This window comes from Plecotus auritus, assembly GCF_963455305.1.
Source record: "Plecotus auritus genome assembly, chromosome: 6".
In the NCBI taxonomy this organism is placed as follows: Eukaryota; Metazoa; Chordata; class Mammalia; order Chiroptera; family Vespertilionidae; genus Plecotus; species Plecotus auritus.
This window is the reverse complement of record NC_137773.1, coordinates 114,832,484-114,838,483: the sequence shown is the minus strand read 5'-3', so window position 1 is coordinate 114,838,483 and position 6,000 is coordinate 114,832,484.

The window sequence follows — 6,000 nt, the reverse complement described above, 5'->3', positions numbered from 1 at the left end:
TTTTATTACATTTATCTACCTTAAAGGTATTAGTTTTACTTTGTAATTGCCAAAAACTAATAGATACTAGTAATTGGTGTTTATATAAACAATACAGCAGTCTTTTAGGAAGGATTGTGAGGGAAAGTGATGTTTCTATGACATAGCACTTGTGAAATTTATTTAAAATGTTTAAGAGAGCCCAGCCGGTGTGGCTCCGTGGTTAGCATTGACCTATGAACCAGGAGGTCACGGTTCGATTTCCGGTCAGGGCATATGCCCAGGTTGCTGGCTTAATCCTCAGTGTGGGGCATGCAGGAGGCAGCTGATCAATAATTCTCTCTCATCATTGATGATTCTCTCACTTCCTCTCTAAAATCAATTTAAAAATTTTTTAAAAAACAGCAACAAAATATGCCCAGATTTCTAAGGGCTGCTCCAGTGACAGGGAGAATGTGGGGCTAGTGGGGGGTGAGGGCTCAGCGAGGAGGGGCCACAGCTGGTGCCCGCAAAGCCCAGGAAACTGGAACTACCTGGCCGGAGTAGACCTGCTGCTCAGCCACAGGCTCTTCCCAGCACAGAGGAGGTGAGAATTGTTTATGCTATGAGGTCGGGAACAGGGCCAGAGGGTAAGCACACTAAGGGTTCAAACAGGAGAAGGACAGAGCAGCAGTGGCTATCACAGTCTCAGTCACAGTCGCTCTTGCTTTATGCGGCTTCGACGGCAGCAGCACAAACCTTGGGTGTCACTCCTAAATCGGTGCTCACTGGGCGTCCGCCATTTTTACTGTTCTCATCCCGTCACTGCCTCGGGCGTGTGTCCTGACCGGGAATCGAACCCTGAGCTCCTGGTTCATAGGTCAACGCTCAACCACTGAGCCGCGCTGGCCGGGCGGTGCATTTACTCAGGATGAAACTAAAAGGCTGTCAGGAGGGAAGCTGCCCAGCCAGGCTGAGGGCCTGGTGTGGGCGCCCCGTGTCCTGTGAGGACAGCACATCAGCACCCGACACGTGTCCCTGCAGCAGCTGGGGGGGCACACGGCCCAGACGGCCCGGTCACCATCACGGTCACTTCGGCCCTGCCTGTGACACCAGGCTGGATTTGGAAAGCAGGGTCCAGGTCACTTTAAATTCTCGTCATTCTATGGCAAGTGGAGACCTGCAGGTCTGAGTTTTGTAAACTCTCCTCCGTCAAGGTTGCTGGGACGCCTGCCCGTGCTCCTGCGGATGGGATCTGTCTGGCAGCCGCAGTCTGACTCTCACGGAGCGGGCGCTATATTTAGTCAGTCACTCCCTCTGCCTGTGAGTCTTTTTTTTCCCCTCTCTCTCTGCTACCCTGTGAGGAAGAGGATGGACATAGTGACATTAGTGGACAGAGGCCACAGAAGGGGGCAGTGCGGCATGGAAACGGATCGGTTAGTCCCTTAGGGGCCCGGAGGCAGTGGCCTGGACCATGTCGGGGAAGGAGCTGTTCTGGACCTGCAGACGGCGCCCGTGCCCGTCCCCGTCCCACCCCGCCCCCGTCCCCGAGGCTGGCCTTTCCGAGTCCAGGCTCTGTCCAGATGCTTTGCGGTGGTGTGTGCTTTTCTTAAAACACTTCCCGCCCGTCCGCATGCTCAGTGGTTGGGTGTCAACCTATGAACCAGGAGGTCACGGTTCAATTTCCAGCCAGGACACATGCCCGGGTTGTGGGCTCCATCCCCAGTGTGGGGCGTGCAGGAGGCAGCTGATCCATGATTCTCTCTCATCATGGATGTTTCTCTCTCTCCCTCTCCCGTCCTCTCTGAAATCAGTAAAAATATATTTAAAAAATGCTTGCCTGGATCCTCCATCACCAATGATGACGGGGATGATGCGTGTGGCAGGCACTCACTGTGCAGCTCTGGGGGCTGCGTATCGGTGACAATGGCAAACGCCTGCCCTTGCTGAGCTCACACTCTCCTAGTGAGGGAGGCATGTGAGCACAGGTACCGTGTAGGTGTGTGAACACATGTACCATGTTGGGTCAGGATACAGTCTGTGGAGAAAAATAAAGCCCAGAAGGGAGAAGGAGCTGGAGGGAGTAGGGTGTGTGCACATATTTTATTTTTTACTTTATTTAATATATTTCTATTGATTTCAGAGAGGAAGGGAGAGGGAGATAGAGAGAAACATCAATGATGAGAGAGCATCATCGATCGGCTGCCTCCTGCAGGCCCCACACTGGGGATCGAGGCCCCAACCCAGGCATGTGCCCTGACCGGGAATCGAACCTTGACCTCCTGGTTCATAGGTCGATGCTCACCCACTGAGTCATGCTAGCCGGGAGGCTGCACATATTTTATTTATTTATTTATTTATTTAAATATATTTTTATTGACTTTTTACAGAGAGGAAAGGAGAGGGATAGAGAGTTAGAAACATCGATGAGAGAGAAACATCAATCAGCTGCCTCCTGCACACTCCCTACTGAGGATGTGCCCGCAACCAAGGTACATGTCCTTGACCAGAATCAAACCTGGGACCCTTGAGTCTGCAGGCCGATGCTCTATCCACTGAGCAAACCAGTTAGGACAGCTGCACATATTTTAAATCGGGCACTTGGGATTGGGCTCACTGAGAAGATGGCACGTGAGCTGAAGGGCCTGAGTAGCGAGCCGTGCTGCCATCAAGCCCAGGAACAGCAGGTACAAAGGCCCCGGGGTGGGGTTGCCTCGGATGTTGAGGTGCAAGCATGCCGCACTGCTGGGGTGCAGCGAACATGGGGAAGAGAGGCAGGACGGGAGCCACGGGTGCCACTGAAGGTCCAAGGGCAGGGTCTGGGGGTCACCCTGAGAATTTTATTTTGATTCTGAGGGAGAGGAAAAGCTGCCCCCTGGAAGTGACCAGGCTCTGGGTGCCGAAGGTGGAGAGGAGTCATTCTCTTAGGCAGCCGGGCAGGACCCACACCTGCAGACCTGGCTCAGCCGGGCAGGACCCGCACCTGCAGGGCGGGCTCCACTGAGACAGCTGAGCTGGGTGGGGCACATCAGCCCAGGAATCTTTGGGGTCTGAGAAAATGTCTCATTTATTTTATTTGTTTGTTTGTTTTAAATATATAGATTTTTTTATTGACTTCAGAGAGGAAGGGAGAGGGAGAAAGAGATAGAAACATCAATGATGAGAGAGAGTCATGGATCGCCTGCCTCCTGCATGCCCCCCACTGGGGATCGAGCCGTCCTTGTGTATGGAGTCCAGGTCCCGGGTCATAGGCGCTCAGGAAAGTTCCGACCTCCTGCACCATTGCCTGCCCTGTGCTGATCTCCGCCAGGGACTCCCGTCTTTCCGGGAGCAGTCGGCTTCGCTGGGAATGGCCCCCAGGTCCCCTCATTCCCCCAGGTTAGGGCTCGAACACAAACATTAGAGGAGGTAAACCAAGATGTAGGTGCGACTCAGCATGTGAATATCTAATCAGGGTCCTCAAACTACGGCCCTCAGGCCACATGCGGCCCGCCGAGGACATTTATCCGGCCCGCCGGGAGCCGCTGCCTGTCCTGCTTAGCAGCCAACTCGTCCGGGGCCCGCAGTGCGCATAGGAATTTGTTCATAGTGTTTTTTTTTAAACTATAGTCCGGCCCTCCAACGGTCTGAGGGACAGTGAACTGGACCCCTGTTTAAAAAGTTTGAGGACCCCTGGTCTAAGTATTCAAAGACACACACACTGAAGCAATAATGAATGGTCTGCTTTTCTTTCGCTTTGGAAATTGGCGATTAAAAGAACTTACAACCCAGCACTGACGGGGCCCAGCAAGAAGCTGCCGGTCGGCAGGCACATCACTGAGTTGTCAAGGGAAATGTTTAATTTCTCAAAGAGCTTTCAAGAGAAATTATTCAAGAGAAATGTATTCTTTGGCCTAGATGCTCCATTTCTAGAATTTTTTCCTTCCAAAGAAAATAATCAGGTGTGTGGGCATCGTCCGTGGAAGTTGGTATGGTCACAAAATGAAGCAGTCAGGTTCATGAAAGGCCCAGGTGAGAACTTCCAACCACCTGCTGCGGGACGTGTTGAGGGGAACAGCCCCCCAGGGGTGAGGCCCGCTGTGCCCCTGCGCTTGGACCAGCTGTAAACCAGAGGGGAAGGCAGGGAAGCTGTGCACACATGTTCAACGTTTCCAGGCTTTAATGTCTTGGTGGAAACATTACTTTTTCATCATATTTTCTTCATTCTCTCAAAAGAAATTAAATGCATATTAGTTGTATAATCAGAAAACACATTCCTGAGAAATGTGCTGTTACATCCACGAGACGGAAGGTTGTCTCCCCGTCTCTGTCAGCCTGGGGGGTGCGCAGGGAAAGGATGGAGGGAGGAGGCCAAGTTCAGCCCGGCGGGCGTGGCTCAGAGGTTGAGTGTTGACCTTAAACCAGGAGGTCTGGGTTCTATTCCCGGTCAAGGGCACACACCCGGGTTGCAGGCTCAATCCTCAGTGTGGGGCGTGCAGGAGGCAGCTGATCCATGATTCTCTCTCATCATTGATGTTTCTCTCTCTCTCCCTCTCCCTTCCTCTCTTCCCAAAAAATCAATAAAAAATATATTAAAAAATAAAAGAGACCAAGTCCTGGCTCTCAGGCCACTGTCACGCCCAGGCCCTCTCAGACCCCCCTCCTCCCTCCCCACCTGTGTGACCTGGGACTCCCCTAGTCTGAGTTCCACGAGGGACAGCAGCCCCCGGGTCCCCACTTCCACTCCTGCCACTCCAGTCCCTCCCAGAGCAGAGCGGATGACTCAGCACTGCCCCCTCCCCCCATTAAGTTCTTGCGTGGCCTGAGGTGCCCCGGCCCCTCCTGCACCTCCCTCCTCTGCCCTGGCTGGCCCTGCAGGCACACGCGTGGGTCATGTGCGCCTCCCTCTGCTGGACACCCTTCCCCAGTGACTGCCAGGCTTGCGTGTCCTTCCGTCCGTCCCTGTCACCTGTCAGCCCAGGAGCCATCCCAGGTCCTCGGGTTAAAAATAGCAGCATCTCCATCTGTCACTCTGTCATTCTGTGTGTTTGTCCACTCGTCTTTCCTCAGAGCCCCTGCCTGACCCCTGAGATCACATGTACATGTCACGTCCCCCTCCCCTTCCGGCTGCAATGTGATCCCCATTAAAGCAGCCTGTGTGGTCTGTTCATCCTGACACAAAGGGATGTTCTGAAAATTAAAGACATTCTTTCAAAAGATTAATGCTATGCTCTCCCCTCGAGTTATCTCAACGACTAGAGAGAAGGGCGCCTTCAATCCATTTCCTCTTGAACTCGTTCTGAAAGCTGGGGGCTCGGCAATGTCCCTGTGTTGTAAGTAAATGTCAGCTGGGTGCCCTGAGAACTACGAGACACCCGGCGCGCAGGTAGCTTGTATCGGGACCAGAAGAGGAATGTTTTAAAATATATTTCTATTGATTTCAGAGACGAAAGGAGAGGGAGAGAGAGAAACATCAATGATGAAAGGGAATCATGGACCAGCTGCCTCCTGCACGCCCCTCACTGGGGCTTGAGCCCACCACCCGGGCATGTGCCCTGACTGGGGATCAAACTGTGGCCCCCTGGCTCATAGGTCGACGCTCAGCCACTGAGCCATGCTGGCCGGGCCAAAATAGGGCTATTAGACAGATTGCTTCTAAAACGTTGGGCTGCACTGGTTAACACTGGCTCTTACGACAAGTGGGGCAGCGTAGGAGGAGATGCGGCTGAGGTCCTATTTGCTGCTTCTTCTCTGGTTGCGGCTCTGACTGACCCCTGTGGGCCGGCGGGTCCAGCCTCCCTGCGGCAGCTGGTCCCCTATCGCCCGGGCTCAGGGCCCACAGAGCAGGCCCACCAGCTGCCTTGGGGGTCGAAGGACTGGCTGTCACAGTCGGTCACTGTGCCCATTCTGATGGCTCGGCTCCTCACTGCTGTCATCTCTGCCAAACCTCAGCTTCCTTGTCTGCAAAATGGGGGTAAATAGCAGCAGGTAACTGCTGACCTGCTGTGGAGATTAAGTCACATGATACCTGTAACGTGCTGAGCGCATTCTGAAATGGTACGC